We start from the raw sequence: 19,715 nt of genomic DNA, 5'->3' as shown, positions 1-19,715 counted from the left end.
CACCCCGAAAAATTCCTTTACAGAAGTTGCAAAAAAAAACATCCACTAGTGCATCTGCTCATATGGATGAATGAATCATAAAAGTAGACAACACTCCTTAGTACTGTTGAGTGTGACTTGAACCATAAATATGACTTGAACCATAAACCTACAAACATTTTATAAAGCGTGCTTACTTACTAACTCAAGGCCTCTTAACACAAGGTAAAGCCATGCCGACTTCCTTATGCATAAATAAGGTCTATGTTATCCTTATATTCAAGCTTGATTTACAAACCCAACCTATTACTAACTCAAGACCTCTTTTAACACAAGCTTGATTTACAAATCCAACCTATTACTAACTCAAGACCTCTTAACATAGACATAACAAAAGCCAAAGCCCTGCCAACTTCCTTATGCATAAATAAGGTCTATGTTATCCTTATATTCAAGCTTGATTAACAAACCTATCCTATATGGTAAATCAACCTAACTCTTTATGCATGTGAATGCTCGTAAATGACCATGTTTAAGTAATACTTAAATAACTCTTCTTAGTCTTACAATTACTCATAACCTAAATCTAGGTGATTCCCCACAACTTAATTATTGGTGTTTGATTCATTATTTTTAGAATGTTTTATTACCTACCGGAAAGAGGAAATTATCATGCTATTTCATGCATGTTATATACTCATGTGGATATAAACTAAAGCTTGGGCAAATCTGAGAAGGATATGGGGGAGAGGATGATTTTCAACTCACAGTACTGTTATTGCCTACTTTCGGCCTCCTCTAGAAACACATTCACAAGAGACTACCTTAGTAAGATATAATCACCATGGTCGAGCTCATAACCCTCATGGTCTCCAAGATCCACAAGAGACTACCTATGTAAGCTATAATCACCATGGGGATCTTTCCAATGGCAGAGCTTATAGCCCTCAAGGTCTCCAAGCTCCACACCTCCTTGGAGAGGAATTCTTGTCACCATCTCCCACCATGATCATTATCACATTGTCGTGTTGTCATGTTAGACTATGGGTCCTCATCCCTCCTTTCTCACCTCAAAACACTCATACAATCTCACTATCATGTATTATTAGAGAAAGGATTGACACAAGAGAAAGACTCTATTGCTTGCACAATGGAGAGTATGTTGTATAAGAAGAGAAAGTGATTTATATACAAGGCAATAAGTATTCACACACATTTAAACTGTGGTCGATCAGGCACCCAAGGTTCATTAGTGGTCTATTTCTTGTACAATGCTTAATCTCATCAGGAATCGTCTCATAAATATTCCACCATTTTTGGGTGCCCATCCAAGTTATAGATTTGGAAACCATTGCTTCATAAATTGATCATACATGCTTGTGGTCTCTATATATTCAATGTAGAATTATAGTGACAACTCTTATCAACCACACAAAATGGATTGACATTCCCCCCTTCATGATGTCGTGACAGTGCATCCTTGTGATTGAGTTTCTAGACTTTGTTGTGGGGGAGAATTGAAATGTTGTTTTGTTAATGTTTATGATGTTGCATGAATGGTCATGGTCATTGCTCCTCCGCAAGGATAGTTAGTACATGATGAAGTTAGTAAACGGGATATACATTTTGTGAGTGAATTCCCCTTTTTAAATTCTTCTTCTTCTTTTTCGCTATATCACAGGCAGGATTACATTGATTATTTTAAGTTAGCAATGAGTCTAAGGCTTATTAGCAAGGGAGGGGAAGAGGTGGGGGTTTTGGACGAATATCAAATGAGAAACTGATATTCGTTCTCGTATTCTAATGATTGTGTCAACATTCATCCATCCAAGTATTACACCTATGTAACTTGATTCTCTTTGGTGTATGACTTGACGATATGAATGAAGCATGGCTAGTAAATAGTTAATCTCTTTTTTTCTTTTTCTTGTGTGTGTGTGTGTTTGTGTGTGTATGTGTGTGTGTGTGTGTGTGTGTGTGTGTGTGTGTGTGTGTACGCGCGCGCATGCATTCAAGTGATCTACAGGCATGTAGAATGATCTGAAAGCGTGCACATGCATTCAAGTGATCTACAAGCATGTAGAATGATCTGAAAGGGTTCCCTCTGGTGTGAAAAAATCAGATTTGTTTTCAAGATATTCATGTCTAAAAAACGTCACCATCTTAAAGAACAAATATGCTAACATTATTCACTTATGTTAAAGAATCTGAGCTCAATGTGAAAAGTGCCATTCATCCTGAACATTTTTGTTGATAAGAAAAACCAAACTAGTTTTTCATGATGTGAATTTCTTGAGATATTCATGATGTGAATTTCTTGAGATATTCATGTTGTACATATTTTGAGATATTCTAGCAGCAAAAACAATCTTGTTAATTTATGATTTTGACTAGATATGGGATTTCTTAAGCCCTATGGAAGCTTGTGATCACCTTAGTTGATGGAATTGAAGTGCTTTTTTAGGCATGAAAAACTTCAGATATTCATGCTTCGTGAACATCTTACTGCTTTTTCACGTCGAAAAAACTCTTAAAGTTCATGTTGCTAAGGTGATTTTTTGAAGCCATGAACTTTGGTTGGTTTTTCACATTAATAATTGAACTTTTGAGTTTTCTTCCTTTGAGGTTCTCTCATGGTTCAAGTGGTTTGTTAAAAAGGTTAGGTATGGTTTTCATTGGTTTTGGAACAACATTTTTTGGCTTGAAAAACTTGAAATACTAAGGGTCATGAGTTTCCACTAGTTTTTCACGTAAATGAGCTTTTGCATTGCCTATTTTTTAGGTGATTTTATGGTTCACCTAATCATTGTGAAGATCTAAGAATAATAACTGTTGTTGTTGAGGCCAATCTCTTAGTCGTGAAAAACTTGAGGTTTTCACGGTGTGAATATGTCCACTGGTTTTTTTACGCCAAACTGATTTTCTAAATTTCATGCTTTTGAGTGGCCTTTATTATTCCCCTGACTTTTAAGAAGTTCTAAGAATGTTTATCTTGAGATACTCATACATGATTATCTTATGAAATTCATGCATGAGCATTACATAGATGTTTTGTGCATCTTGCCTTTCATGGAAAAAGGATATTGGAGTTCATCATCACAGGTGATGAAAAGGAGCCAGAGATAGGTGAAGAAAATCCCACCCCTCAACAAGTGTAGGCATATAAAGCATGGCATAAAAGAGCTAGAAATGTGTTGTACTTGTTGTTGTCTGTCAGCATGACATATTTTAAAATTGTGCATATAAAGAATACATACATGCCCAAGGAGGCTTGGGACACCTTGGTGAAGATGTACATTATAAACACCCCCAAGCTTGGAGGATGCAGTTGTTAATCGCCCGATAGAAGCTACGGACTAGTGCGGCTTGAAAAACTAGCCAACAACGAACATAGGCCGACAGTAGACGACAGTGCACATGTGACAACGCACATGCACACTCACAAATCTGGTCCCTGAAGATGTTTATAGGAAACTGAAAACCACATGAACGGCCCCCAAAACGTGCCCGAAATCAAAATCAAACCGTAAAACTTCAGTACAAAGTACTCCACACTTCACGGTCCTCTTTCTTCTCGTAGAAGGGCTCCTTGAACCAATTTAAGAAAACAGGCGACTTGGCATAAAGGGTAAATATACTGGCAGCAAACGGGAGAGATAAACGTATGCTCTAATACCAAATGTTGAAAACAGGGTTGCAGGAATGTGCGCGCACGCACGCGCACACACACACACACACACATAATGGATAAGCTCAAGGGAGCACACAATAAGATGATAGATTGATAATAAATGTGTGCTATACAAACATGATAAGTATACCCCAAGATGGGTGTATACTAGCACAGGGAAAAAAAACCTCCTAAAGAGGGAAAAAGTATCCCGATTGGTCCTAGTGTGTTCACACACATTATTATCATATATGGCTACTTTTTTAGCCTTCCCTCAAAAATTAAGCCTCATATCAGAGTATACACTAGTGTTCATGGACATTTGGACTACCTACACACCAAATTTGTTCCCAATCCGACATAGGTTGTTCACTGCCTATTTTTAGCCTTCCCTATTAAATTTAGCTTTAATTCTTAAAAAAGTGAGACTTAAGGATCCACATCATGGACATTTTGATATGAGAATTACTCTTGTTTATTATGAATTATATTTCTTATTTTATATTGGGGATGCTTGTGTGTGTCGTGCCTGTTGTACATGTAATTTGATTTTTATGGTTGCCTATTTTATCCTCAAAAAAGTGGGACTTAAGGATCCACACAGAGATTGACATTTTGATATGAGAATTAATTTTGTTTACTGGGAGTTATATTTCTTATTTTATATCGGGGACGCTCGTGTGTGTCATGCCTGGTACGCGTAATTTGATTTTTATGGTTGCTTATATCTCATGATGACATTGCAATTAATTGATGTGTTCAATTAATTGTTTAACTAACATGGATTTTGTCTATGAGTATAGGTACTTAGATATGCAAGGGTGCCGATTTAGGTGTCGCATGGCATCATACGATGTGCGAGGGTACCGATTGAGGTATCACACTATAGAAGGGTATCGAGATTAAGGTGTCATATGGATGGTGGATTGAGTGGTGGCGTGTAGATGGAGATCATTTTGTTAAATCATGTACTAGAATTTCATAAATTATTTATAGCTTTTCATGTAGGTAGGTTATTTTACATGCAAGTATACACAAGGTTATTTCATGTGTAAAGGCCCATGGGTATTTATATTTGGGCAAAGGTTTTGATATGTATAAACCTTAGGAACCTTGATATGGTTATTAAAATGTAAAGAAAAGTCCAAAATATAGGAAAAGAAAGCCCAAAATTGTACGCACCACTATTATTAGCTCCTTGGGCAAGCCTTTTGTAGCTTCTTTTTGGGGAAAAAGACCAAAAAAATTTCTAAGTCTAGAATTGAGAAAAACCTTAGAGAATGTTAGAAATGCACCAAAATATCATGTGACATTGGAGACATGAGCATATGGTTCATTAGGTTTATAGCCAACTTGGTGTGAACACTTCAAGTGTGAACTACCTCTTCGTTAGAGTTAAAAGATAGGGTTTGGTGCCTATAAAAGGGGATTGTACTTGGTGGTTCATTGATCTCAATCAGTATCCTCCTCAATGGGACAAATAGAAGGTAAAATTGGTATGGGTGACATATTGATATCTCGGTGCCAATAGTGTACTACATCATCGGGGAAAAACCACCTGAATTGTGCCTCTTGCCTCATGGTCCTAGGTGATCCTATTGCTATCTTTGACACGATGGTGGATAGAACACGCCCTTTGGGTTTCCACCTTCTACCAATGTAAGCTCACCTCATTTGCCTATTCTTTGACAATGGACATAACATCCCTTGGGTTTCCACATTCTACTCTGATGTAAGTAGGAGTAGAAGCTCGTCCTTATGCGCCTATTATTTGACAATTGACATAACATCCTTTGGGTTTCCACCTTCTCCTTCGATGTAAGTAGGACAAGACTCCACTGGCAATAGTGCCTAATCAACTGGTCATCCAACAAGCGAAGTTCAAGAAAGCTCTCATAAATATTTATTCTTACTATAACCACACAAATGCTAGTTAACAATCATGTTAGTTGCTTTTGTGGCTCACAACAATGAGTAGCATTCTACTTGGATCTATTATAACCCACATAGATCCCCAAATTCATTCTTATATAGAAGTTCTTGATGTGGAGGGAAGCAAGAAGAGGAAGAGATAATTGCAACACAGTAGATGTGAAGTCAGAATCCATTAGAGAAAATACACACACAAAATAGGATCAATGTAAGGAGAACATTCTAGATTGAAGAACAGGATGATGAGGTTGAACTACTCTTGGTCACTAATGTAATGACATAGAATAACAAAGTCTTGATTTTAGTGGACAAAGGATGATAGACTTGGCTTACAGTTCTTGGGTATTTGGAGCCTCATGTGTGTGTGAACCTCCTCTTATAGCCATTTTATGTTGGGAGCCACTAGGAGTTGGCTGCCCAGAGCTATCTCGTGGGCTGCCACCAATTTTGGACGGTGCTAGTGTAGAGTGCCCCACCTCCACTCAGCCCAACGGCACCGTCGCTTGCCAATTTCATTTCCAAACTTGGATCATGAAAGTGTTGAGACATATGCCGCCTTCGCCCAGTTCATCACCATGTCATCGCACCATGCTTCTTTGCCCTCTTTGCCGTGTCATCACTTCTTTGCCCAGTTTGCTACTTCTCCGCCTTGAGCACAGAGAGTTAGCAGAGAGCCCTCTGCACGTAACTTTGCCCACGGTTAGGAATATTTTTGGTGATGGTCTTAGCTATGGAGTTGACTTTGAAAGGGGAGGCGAAGGGCTTCGTAGTTCCGTGAGGCCATTCACCGGCACCACATGCATGTGTTCTTTATTGATGGACACGATGTGATGAAGTGATGTGAAGAAAAATATGATGACTCCACACGGGAGGCCGTGCACAAGCGTCGCATGATGAACATGCGCTCTCTGGTGTAAGAGTTGATGGCCACAATGATGGACGATTGCGGGCAAGTTGCAAGGGTTTATGTCTAGATCTGGTGGGTGATATTGAAGATGAAGATGAATACTTTGGCATGCACTGGTATCAATGAAAGCTGGGGCTTTGATGTGAGAATCTTTACCTTGACACAACCCTTAAAGGTTTCATCTTAGGGTTTTTTGAAAGTGTGACTAGATTTGTGCCCACATCTAGAGCTGTTGTAGAAGCCAAGCTCGCCATGAGCCAATTCAAAGAGAACAGCTTTGAGTCTCAGAATATTCAATGTGCTATCTGCAAGGAAGATTTCTTGGCCCATTAGCTATAGCAAGTCTCCCTCATTGAGGAAGACATGATTAGGCATTCTAGTTGTTTATGTGTGTGTTTTGTGAGTTCTCTGTGGAGGGAGTCTCCGCAAAATCTGATTGTTGTGTTTCTCCTTTATATGTTTGTACTACCTTCACTTATTCATTCTTATATAGGGAAGCAAGAAGAGGGAGAACAAATTGTAACCCCATAGACATGAAGTTAGAATCCACCAGAAGAAGCTACACACACACACACAAAAATAGGGTCAATGTGAGGAGCACATTGTAGATTTAAAAATAGGATGAGCTTAAGCTACTCTTGTGTACTAATGTAGTAACATATAATAACAAAGTCTTGATTTAGGATGAGGTATTCGAAGCCTCGTGTGTGTGAAATAGCCCTTAGATGTCTTAGTGTGTTGTTGTGTGTGAACAACCTCTCATAGTCGTTTTATGTGTGAGCGTGGTAAGTAGTGATGTCATATGCTTAGCCATGTGTGATTGCCCCAATGTATGTGATGCGTCAAAGATAAAGTTTTTAAGCCTATAGAAGGCACTGTAGTCTTTGAAGCTCATATAACATCATCAATAGAAGATATTATTGAGCCGTGCTATAACTCTCTCTCTCTCCCCATGTGTATCTCTGCACTACCACACAACATGGATATCTTTCATTCTCCAAAGCAACTTTCCCTTAACCTACCCTACATGGTATCAAAGCTAGGCTTTTAAATTGCTACCGCTAGCTTATTTCACTACTGTCCAGAGGTTATTGCCTGATGATTCAAAACCGAGAGCCATTATGAGTTGCCTACCAAGAGCCACTGTGGGCCACCACCAATTTTGGGTGATGCTAGTGCAGAGTGCACCATCGCTACTCAGCCCAATGACAATGCCGTGCCCACAAATTTCATCTCGCCAAACCTGGGTGATGCGATTGTGGAGAGAAATGCCGCCTCTGCCTAGCTCCCGACCGTGCCACCATGCCACGCTTCTCTACCCTCTTTGCTGCACCATCGCTTCTTTGCCCAGTTTGCCGCTTCTCCACCCTGTCTTCCCTCACTGCAAAGACGGGTTTCTTGAGCACAAATAGTCAGCAGAGAGCCCTCTGCACATAACTTTGCCCATGGCTAGGCAATGGTCTTAGCTTTGGAGCTAGGCCTCTTTGTGGCGATGATCTTAGCTTTGCAGCAGCTAACTTTTAACAGAGGAGGCAAATGGCTTCATAACCTTCCGCGAGACCATGCACAGGCTCCACACGATGATGAACATACGCTGCCTGTGCACAGGCTGCCATCCATTCCATCAACATATGGATCAAGGCCGCCTTTGAAGCCTTGATGAAACAAGTGATAACAAGCAAAAGGTACCCAAAAGAGACTATCCCCAAACCTTACTAGGTTTCCCTGATCAGGCACGTAATACTCATGGAATGCTGGAAACAAACATTTTGCAAGAACGTTGGATCAAACTAACACAAATCTAACTTCCCCAAATTTGGTTAAGTCCACAGGCTGCTTCCTTATCCAAATAATGAGCCACATCGAGAGAATGTTGAGAAAGAAAAAAAACATTCTAGCTAATCCTAAGCTCTAATAGCAACTGTAGATCCAGTACTGCTGTGAGAGTGTTAACAGATAGAGAATCACAGTGGAAGGCTTATCCAAACACAAACAGACAAATAAGTATCTACTCCAATCAAATGTGCATCCCCAAGAAATCAAGTTCAATAAACAAACAAAACAATGTACGACGACTGCCTCAGATATACAAAATGCTCAACAAACTGACAAATGCAGCCAAGTTGATGACAAATGTGATGTCCACAATCTCCTATAGATTTTTCCTTCAAATGCATGGTTGGCCCTTGCTTTGCTGTTGGATTGCTATGTAAGGCTGAATATCTCATGATGAAAACGCCACACCTATTTATAGGGCCTTTTATGGGTCTACTTGATTGACCACAGTTATTAAAGGATTAGCCAACATGCTCTTTGCTGCAGGCTGACTATCACCCAGCCAGCCCTGCATCCCAACCCACTGCCTTCTGCCTACTAGTCCACGCACAACCAGCATGTCCTCTCCAGCCTGACCAACTAGGCTACTAGCACTAGCACCCATCATGTCCATTGTCTGGGGCAGCCAGTCCCTGATGGTGGCTGCCCAGCCGATCCGTAAGTGCATTCGATTACCCACCACTAAGACTGAAACAACACTACAGAGTAGACATGGGTGCAACACACAAGAAACTCCATTCCAGTCTCACCCAAGAAATTGAAAGTCCGAAGCACTGGGAGACCATTTTGTGTCCTACTTTGAAGCTAACATTAAGTCCTCGCCTTGTAAGCACAGAAGCTTGTAAATGCATCTCCACAGAAGACACCTAATCAAGCACCTCCCGAGGAAGCACCTGCCATTAATGAGAATCCTCCTCTAGAAGCCCCAATTAAAACCTGTCATTGAGAACACCCCGAGAAATTCCTTTACAGAAGTTGCAAAAAAAAACATCCACTAGTGCATCTGCTCATATGGATGAATGAATCATAAAAGTAGACAACACTCCTTAGTACTGTTGAGTCAAACCTGTATCCACAAGTAACTCCTCAGCACCCTATGCTCGGACCAATATCCACCAACTCCACGGAAATATCCATGTGCTACACCCAACCAGAATCTCTGGGTAATGTCAAAGGAGGCGAATCCGAGACACAAGAAAAACAGAGGAGGAGCTTTCCCATCGGAAACATGCCACATGCCCAAGACATGCAACGGCACTTCCAAACAAAACTTGGGAGAAAAACTCCTCCGCACATCCACCCTAGTCCACCAGCACACTTACATAATTACTCCTCCGTACATCCACCCAAGTCCACCATGGACTTTTTGCAATGCACTCGGGCATTGAAGAAATTGACAGCAGTGAAACCAAAGATCCTTCACCCAGCTCTTTAAGGCTCCGAAGACTCGTGTTAGTCCCCTGACTGAAAACTTCTTCCTTCCGTCGCCACAGCCTCGGGAAACCACTGGCCAGAAATACCCAGCTTTTCCATGCACTCAGCACAGTTGGGCACATGGTTTGTTCGATTAGTAAATTCAATCGATGGAAATCGTTCCCATTTACCATGGCATGATGCTGCAAATAATCCTGACCCACCATAACAAAGCAGCACCGTGAAAGTTGTCGGGATAAGACGACGATTATTACATCTGAACTGCCCGCAGTTGAAAGATTGACAGGCATCTCCTTGACCCAATTTGTAACTGCCTCAACATCCATCTTTCCATTGAACTTGGGGGCCCACTCCTCATGTTGCATGTGAGATCCCTACAGACCCTCCGTGACATATAAGTGATGAAACAGGAGAGAAGGAACATGGTAAGGAGGGATCCCATGATGAAGACCGTCCACGGAATACATCCGAATCACCCATCCGAATGACGACTCCCATGCTGGGGCTCATGCCAGCCCGAGCATTCCCAAAACCACCAAAAGCAACCTTCCAAATGTTGCTCACCATGCTTAGGCTGGTCCACCTCTTGCTTGTGGTGGCCTTTCTGCTTGGATTGGCGGGCAACAATGGATGCAGAGTTCGAGCTCCGTGGGTCCAAATTTCCCGCCCCGCAAGGCACCAACCTCTTGACAGAAAGCCAACATCTGCTCGACTTGCGTGCGGGCCTTAACAGCCATCTACTCTGTCAACATATGGGTCAAGGGGCAACCATCATCTGATCCTTCACACCTGTAAAGAGAAACAAATGGTACCGAGTAGTAAAAGAGACTTTCCCCAAACCCTTACATGTTCCCTTGGTTCCACCCTAGTCATGCAGGCAACATACATGGGATGCTGCAAAATAAATGTTCACAAGAACCTTGGGACAAACTAACACAAAATCGAACTTTCTTCAAACCCAGATGTGCTCTCTTGACTCTACGGGCTGCTTCCCTAGCCAAACAATCAACACACACAGATGGAATGGCGGGAACTTGCTAGGGTTTAAGCAATTGTAGACCAACAGAGTCTAAAGAGAGAATGGCAATGGAAGACTTACGCAAACACACACACACACACACAAGTATCTCCTCCAATATGGTGGCAAGCCAAGCTCAAGTTTACCACACACACACACAAGTATCTCCTCCAATATGGTGTCAAGCCAAGCTCAAGTTTACAACAAACAATTTCGACGAGTGTATGGGAAAAAAATGATCAACAAACAGAGAGATGCCCCATGCTCATGTCCTTTGATTCCCTCGCAATTTCGCCTTCAGCTGCAGGCTTGGCCCTTGCTCTGACTGCTGCTTCACTGTTGCGTCCCCCCATATGACAGTGTGTGCCATCCACCTCCTGATATTGAGAAGCTTCAAATGAGGGGAGAGATCTCACAGCCAATGAAGTGTGGGGCTAACTAGCTGGGGGGGACCAGGGATGAATCTGCCATGTGTGGTTGTGGTGGAAACCGATGATCCAAAGCCTCCTCCTTTATCCTGTAAAAAGGAGAGCAAGAGAGGAATGTCAGGAAGAGAGAACACAAAATCAAGAGCAGCAATGGTTCAGAACAAACATGTGCATGAGGTCCATGGAGTCCCCTGCGCAGTCCAGTGCTGCTAGCCGAGGTGGCTGTCCGTAACTGGCAGCAGGTAGGAAGTGCTGCTAGCCGAGGTGACTAGAAAGGCAGAGGCTATTCATTCATGTCAAGTGCACACTGGCTCCTCCTGCTGACAGATCCCATGACGGATGGCTGGGGCTCATGTCGCCTTTTGCCTCAACAACAGCAGCTGCAGCATGGAAAGGGTGGGATCTGTCTCCTTCTCCGTCGTAGGGCTGGTCTGTCTCCTTCTCCGTCGTAGGGTATGCAAACACAGCCGGTAGCCCAAATGAAATCAGAGCCCCAGCATGGCCTGCGGCACTGCTGCGCGGTTTCATGGTTTGGAGTGCAATGGAGAGGCCAACCCTAGGCCATCGGCTCCGCGCGTGGACGCTGTTTAGTAGGCGCCTCTCGACCAGCCACGCCAACCTTTCCCACGACACGCGCAGCACTAAGAGTCGAGGCTTGGAATAAGCTAAGCTCTCTCTACTACAAGTATCTTGTGGGACATGCACGGGGGAAAAGACACACATCACACTTCCATACTCTACTACTACATGGTGTAGGCAATCACCTGTACTGCTGTTATATGAGCCTCAAAGAGTACACTGCCTTTTATAGGCTTATCTTCTTTCACACATCACGTACCCTCCCTGGGGCAGTGACACAAGGCCACATCACCGCTTATCACACTCACACATAAAAACGGCCTCGCATCCACAGTCATCAATTTTTTCTTCATCATCGCGGCCATCAACCCCTACACAACACGAGAGAACGCATGCAGCATCATGTTCATCATGTGTGGTGCCTATGCGCACGGCCTCGTGGAAGCTACGAAGCCCTTCGCCTCCTCTTCCAAAGTCAGCTCCAAAGCTAAGGCCATCGCCACAAAAAGAGGACCACCCATGGGCAAAGTTATGTGTGCAGCGGGCTCTCTGCTAAATCTTTGTGCTGCTCAAGAAACCCTTCTTTGCACGGCGAGGGCAGAGAGGCAGCAAACTCGGGCAAGAAACCCTGTACTCACACCACCCAAGTTTGGCGGTAAAATTGGTGGGTGGCACAGTGGAATCCTTTAATAACAAGGCTGCAATTTTCTTTTTTACTGGATGAATTTCATTCTTCAATAGGATTACAAATTGATTACATGATTTATTAGATGGTAATTTTGTGGAGAAGATCTTCAACTTTCCCAGAGGATCCAAAGAAGTTCGAGATTTGGTTATGCAGAAAGTCCCATTATTTCAAGATGGATAGTTGGTGCATGTTGTACCCTGGCGCCCTATGGTAGAGTATAGAGATATGTTGCGCCAGGCATGCCTCATTTGGGTTAAGGTTGTAGACTTTTCATCAACTATGTGGGAATTGTTACCATTGGTCATGCGGACTATTGGGGGAGGTGTTGGTGGAGCCCAGAATGTCATCCGAGAATAAAAACAGGGTTTGCATGTTGTGGGATACTAGGAAGCCCCCTGACCTCGATAATTGAGGTGATGCGTGAATGGATTTGACTCTTTGTATTTCGAATTAAAGTGGGGATTGTTTGCAAGCCATTTGCTTCCGTTGTGGGGAGATGGGTCACTTCATTTCAGAGTGTCCAGAGGAGGTGAATGCTCAGCCACACAACCGAATGTGTCCTAGGGTTCGACTTATAAGGATAAATTAGCTCCTGTTTTGCCATCTGGTTTGAATATAGAGAAGATTAAAAAAGTAGCAAAATAAAGTGAGCAAGTGGTAGATAAAGGTAAACAAGTTTTGGCAAATACAGAAGTTAGACCTTGGCTTGCGCTGGCAAAGAGAGGCGCTCACGAGACAGCTACTTTCGGTGGTAATCAAAATGTGGGTGTTGGTCATGGTGCCTCTTCATCATTTCGTCCTGGTGCCACAAGATAGACTCAAGAGAAAGATAACCAAGGTAGGGTATCACACTCTCGGTATAATCTGAGACCTCGAGTTACGAAAGAAAATCAAGTAAATTTTCCTTATCTATTTGATAAAAAAGGGGATATGATCTCAGCATGGGACAAGAATTATGCGGATGTCAAGTGGACACAGGATACATCACTAATGATGCCCATACTTTAGGTGAGAAAGAACGGGTGGATGTTTTGCTCTAGAGAGAGAAGGCATTGAGGATCCTACACAATATTGTAAGGAAACAGGGCGATGGTGGTACCTCTCATTGATTGGCTTTCTGTTTTATGGATTATGAAGATTACTCTTTGGAATGTAAAAGGTGTGTGTTCACCGTCCAAGAAATATCGCATGTGGCTTACTATGTTTCAAGGTCAATGGGATATGTTTTATGCTATGGAGCATAAACAACATTCCATGGCTGGACAAGTGTATGATTATAAGGAATTTCGTGTGTTTTATAGTGGGCACCCCACTACACAATCAGGGTTCATGATTGCAGTGAAATGTTAGTTTAAGCCATCATTGGTTATGCAGGATGTCCGGGGGCAGTTCATTGTTGTGCAAGTGGAGTTTATAGATGAAACATTATGGCTTGTGGGGCTATATGAGGTTAATGGTGTTGCACATCATCATCAGCTATGGAAAAATTTATTGTGTTTGTGCAACGCTAATCCTAGCTTTGTGTTGGGCGATTTTAATGTATGTGAATTTTCGAAGCATGCTTCTACACCTCACTCTATTATGGATGGTCTGGAGAGGCTCAGCTAGAATGTGTTTGCCAATCAAGTTTTGAAACAAGATATGCGGTCATGGCTACACCCGCATGAGAGAGGATTTACATATGCCTCTCAACAGTTCGTGGGTATAAGAGCTCGTTTGGACAGAATGTATATTTGCTAGCATGATTTGTTTCTGCTAGAGATATTGTCCATGCAGGCGGAATATAATAATATTTTGTCAAATCATTTCTCTTTGGTATTGGAGATGCATAGCCATTCTGTGGATTCTTATAGGCCATTATTGGGAAAGGCTCCTCTTAAGGTTAACAGACTTTCTTGGAGCATATTGTTTTCTATCAGCTTATGTGGCAGGTGTTACAAAACTTTAGAGGCCATGTTATCTCTATTCGGGTGTTAGCTTGGGAGTGTTGTATGTTCAATATTCAAAAGCTTGCTCGCTAGTATGGGATTCATAATGCATCATATTTTAGGGAGATGTTGCGGAACCTAGAATTGTTGTTGGTTGAACCAGGTGGTTCAAGAGGACGGTTATTGCCATAACATTGAGATAGCTATTGATTGGTTGTCCCATCAGGTTGTAGCATTGCACGAGAATCAATATGTGAGATATAAGCTTATGGCTCCAATGGATTCTAATTGTCACTCACATATGTTCTTTGCTCGTTTGCAGCAAAAGCATGCACGTGAGAATATTGTCAAGATGCAAGATAGGAAAGCAGTATTGATTATTGATTCTACTTGTGTTCTAAATGTCTGTATGGACTTTTATCACCATTTGTTGAGTCCGCATGAGGTCATATCTCCTGATGCCATTGCAGCTAGAGAGTCTTTGTTTCACTTGGTTCGTCACCTGGTATCCGATGGTTTTGCAAATGAATTGGAAATAGATATTTCTATGGATGAGGTGGAAGACGTGTTAAAGATTTTGCTTAAAGGGAAAAGTCCAGGATGGGATGGGCTCCCCAATGGCTTTTCATGAAGTATGTTGATGAGTTGAAGGTCCCTCTCACTTCTATTTTTTAGGAGGTGTGGAACATAGGTATCATTCCCGCGAGTTGGAAGATTGGGCTTGTACGTTTATTGCCTAAAGTTCCATCCCCGATTAATCTAGGCCAATGGAGACCAATCACATTGATGGGAACCATGTATAAGATATTTGCAAAGGTCTTGGCCAAGAGGTTACAAGATTTCTTCCTACTTTGATTCATCCAAGGCAATATGGATTTATTAAAGGTCAAAATATTCTGCATAATATATTGAATATACAAATTGGAATTGATTATGCAAGGGCTTCAAGGCAAGAGGTGGTTATGATTCAAGTAGATATTGAAGAGGTGGTTATGATTTAAGTAGATATTGAAGAGGCTTATGATCATATTAGTTGGTCTTTTCTTTCACAACTTATGCAGGCTATGGGATTTGGACCTCACATGTCTTCTTTGATTTATACTATCAGCCAACATACAGTGGCTAGGCTTATGGTTAATGGTGGAGTGATTGATCCCATTTATTTGACGAGATCGGTTAGGCATGGATGCCCACTTCGCCCTCTCTTGTTTGCAATTGTTACATATCTTATCTTGTATCGACTGGATAAGCTAGTGGAGGATGGTGAAGTTAAAAGGCTTACTCTTCCATTTAGGAAAAACCCTGAAAAAATCTAAAATCTTCAAAGAGAACCCTTGACTCAACATATAAACTCAATTAGAAATAAAGTGAGAATCCCCCTTGATGACTAAAATGCAAATGAATATCTTCTTGATGTCAATGTAGATCCTGATCTAGATGTAGCTCTCGGTATTTTTCATCCTTGATTTCATTGTGTAATGAAATCCTTGTAGGCAAAGATGGATCATTTTATCAATCTGTTCATGAAGCCTAACATGATGATGATGCATATCCCTTTCAGATGATTTAGCCTTATCAATGGCCAGTGTCTTGCCCTTGTACAATTGATTTATGAGTATGTTAGATGAGTTACATCTAGCATTCAAGCTCAAAAATCCCATTGTCGTGAACAATGCTAATGGAGATTTATAGCCAGTTTTTTTGGATTGACAAATTGATCACTCAAATCAAGGGGAAAATCTGATTTGATGATTTACAGATGTTTAGCAACACTTGAATGTGAGATATGACCCATTAATGGCCCTAAAAACCTCAAATGATTAGCACTAATCAAGGTATTAGTGAAATTAATTTTTTGATAACTATGCAAAGGATACCCTAATTTATAGAGTATCGTCAGAGGGGAAAATCAATTGGCTTTTTCAAGATGAAGCTTTGGCAAGCTGTAGCAAACCCCCAATGGTATCTTCGAACCCTTAATGGTAGAGCACCTTGATTGTAGAGCACTGTTGGAGGGGAAAATCAAGGGGCTTTTTCATGATAAAGCTTTGGCAAGTTGTAATGGAATGAATATATGCATCACAAATCAATCTTTACATTACATAAGAAGTCTTGAAAAACTCCCTCTTCAAGCAAATCATTAGGAACCACCATCATACAATAAAACTATGGTCCATGCAAGTACATAACTAAAAAAATTCAATAATAATAGGAGCTTCTTCATCACAACTTCCTTGATCACGAGCAACCAACAAACCTTACTCTTACGCTATCCATGATCTAGTGCTTAAAAAAAGCCCCAACATTTTTCTTTAAATGACCCATAATCTAGTTCTAATAAAAACCCACCATACAACATAAGGCAAAAAAAAGGGGGTAGACTACGCTTCGGAAGCTAGTGAATGCGCTAGCTTCCAAAGCATAGTCTGCGCCTTTTTTTTTTGCCTTGTGTTGTATGGAAACTTGCTAGGAAGTTTTCCTTTTTTGTGTGATGAGAGCAAGTTTATCTTTTGTGTGTGATGACTAGATAAGAGAAGCTTGTATGGTGAGTTGCTACGCCCCACACCATTTCATAGAGTGGAGCTTGTAAATTTATGTGTGATGACTAACCTCTTTGTTATCACAAGGAGCACGACGTTTGATAGTGGCGCAGTGAATGGAGTGCGGCGATGGAGATCAAAGTGAGAGGCAGGTGACGGTAACTTTAGGGTTTACAGGGACAAGCGATGGAAAAGTTTAGGGTTTAGAGAAAGAAAGAGAAATGGCAAAGTGGGGGAAGAGATAGAGAGAAAGAAAGAGAGAGAAGAAGGGTGATTCTACATTGGGGGGAATTGATTTACCACATAATGTCTTTCACGTCAAGTAAAGCTTAATACTTACACATGTCAAAACTTTAGGTGTATCTTACGTGCCTTGGTATTTGTTTCATAGAGCTGTTAACCTCTTTGCAGCACCCACAGTGCTTGCACAGCCAATCTGTCTTCCTGCAGTTCTTAAAACAGAGTTCTGCAGAGAATTGATGACTTACCCGCAGTGCTCGAAATCGCCTGCTTTCTGAAAAACGGAGGTCCAGACGCGCCCGAAACGCGTTTTCGGCCTGAAAATATCAGTCCGATATAAGACTATATAGTTGCCCTTTAGCTTTACTCCCGCGAAGAAAGCTCCTCAATCAGAGATCATTTGCCGGTGCCTCTCGTAGAGCTCCCGACGACAAGGGTGTAGTCTCAAAAGACATATAAGACATTTTCCCTTGTACACGTCTTTTAAAATATGGGCATGTACACTAATGTTCCTATCTAGTCCATTTGCTTCTATCTTAAATATCTCATACTCATACCAATTAACAACCTTTTCAATTAGTACTACAAGCTCCATTATTAATGTAGAATCTTTTCTCTTTTCTACTTTTCTTGCAATGCATGTTTGCCATTTCATGCAAACTCCACATTAACGACATGAGATGGCCTTCTTTTACAATACATAGTTTCCATATCACCTTCTAATACTTAAATATCTTGATACACTGGAGTTCCACCAATTGCTCCTTCCACAAGCCAAGCCACTTTGATTGCACGAGGAATATTCCTGTTAGAAATCCTAGCCATCAATATCTCTAGATTATGTCCAAATCCTACATGCTTTCCCAACATATATGCATGCTTCTTTGCACTTTGTAATAAAGAGTTGGCCATGTATGATATGCATGTATCATATAATGCTATCTTTTTCTTGTGACCCTCTCCTGCCATCCAACTCCCATCTTTAGATTGCAAGATTTGTCCTTGATGTGTTTGCGAGCTCCTCAGTAGAAAACACCTAAAGAAGAATGAACTTCATACTGTGGAGAAAAAGAGCATGTCTGTGAATGACTATGTGCTGAAGATAAAGGGTATTGTGGAATCCCTTGCATCTATTGGTGTGTCAGTAGATGATGATGACAAGGTGGAAGTCTGTCTACGTGGTCTCGGGCCACAATACAAGGTGTTCAAGACGTCTATTCAGACTCGAGAAAACATTCCCAACTTTACAGATTTGGTGTCTATGCTGATTATAGAAGAGAAGAGCTTGGGTGAAGACCAACAGTCTTCACAAACCAAAAACAGTTCGGAGCAACATGCCTTCTACACAAGTTCAGGAAGAGGATGAGGAAGAGGAGGCCGTGGACGCGGTCAAGGAGGTGGCCGAATAGGTAATCAGAATTATGGCCAGCACAGCAGCAACAACAACACTCCCAAAATACACAACAACAACAACAACAACAACAACACACAGGTGGAAGAGGCAAATTCAGAGGCAGGGGGAGTCAAAGAGGCCGTGGAAATTGGCAAAGGCAATATAATGATGCACATGAATGCTATTATTGTGGTAAGCCTGGACATGTGCAGGCAGACTGTTATAAGAAGCAGGCTGACATGCAAAATGGGAAAGTGCAGCAAAACAACTATGCATCCTCAAGCAGAAATAATGAGGACAATGAAAGGTTGTTTGTTATGCAGCATGTCGTGAATGCCATGTCTGAAAATGTTGAAGCAGCACAAAAAGATGATGTGTGGTATGTGGATTCAGGTGCTTTGAACCACATGACAAGTCATGGGGAGTGGTTCAAGGAGATGAAAAACCTGGAAAGACCAGGTTTTGTGGAAACAGGGGATGACACTGCTTATCCAATTGCCCATGTTGGAGATGTGCCATTGTCTATGCAGGATGGCAGTGAAGTACCTTGCAGATGTACTTCACGTTCCGAACATAACAAAGAATCTGGTTTCAGTTGGCCAGATGATTGAGCAGGGTTTGCAGGTTCGGTTTAACCCTGATGGTTGTTATGTTGAAGACTTTAAAGACAAGTGCAGGTTGGTTGCAAAAGGCAACAGACTGGGCAGAATGTTTACGTTGAATGTAGACATGCCTGAAATGAGTGCTGCGATGTTTGCAAATGGTTCAGGAATTGTTGCAGACACAGACATTTGGCATAAAAGAATTGGACATGTGAATGTGCAGCGAATGAAGTCTATGCAGACTAAAGGAATTGTGATAGGGCTGCCAAAGTTTAAAGTGGAAGGTATGCAGAGAATATGTGAAGCATGTCAATTTGGAAAGCAAAACAAAGCATGTACTTCCACGTAATAGATATGTGAGCAGAAATGCACTAGATGTTGTGCATTCAGATGTATGGAGTCCTACGAAGACCATGTCTATGAAAAGATGCAGGGGGGAAGAGAGCTTGAGCTCTTACAAGCACACACACACACATTCACAAAACCCTAATAGAGAACACACAAGGTGAGAGGCTGAAAATCTTCTTCTTCTTTACACAAC

At 41.6% G+C, this 19,715-nt stretch overlaps 1 long non-coding RNA gene across 1 annotated transcript; it reads right to left on the bottom strand.

Moving 5' to 3' along the window:
* Positions 1 to 9,241: 9,241 nt before the first annotated feature.
* On the bottom strand, positions 9,242 to 11,724 carry LOC147629151 (uncharacterized). The gene is made up of 3 exons (XR_015267911.1): positions 11,371 to 11,724; positions 11,221 to 11,293; positions 9,242 to 11,156 (listed from the first exon to the last, which is right to left on the bottom strand). It is a non-coding gene; the product is annotated as an uncharacterized LOC147629151 (long non-coding RNA).
* Between the last annotated feature and the right edge of the window lie 7,991 nt (positions 11,725 to 19,715).

Source organism: Cibotium barometz, chromosome 18, assembly GCF_041138505.1.
Source record: "Cibotium barometz isolate CiBa-2024 chromosome 18, ASM4113850v1, whole genome shotgun sequence".
Lineage (NCBI taxonomy): Eukaryota > Viridiplantae > Streptophyta > Polypodiopsida > Cyatheales > Cibotiaceae > Cibotium > Cibotium barometz.
The sequence above is the reverse complement of the archived record's forward strand: the minus strand, read 5'-3'. Positions and strand labels throughout refer to the sequence as shown.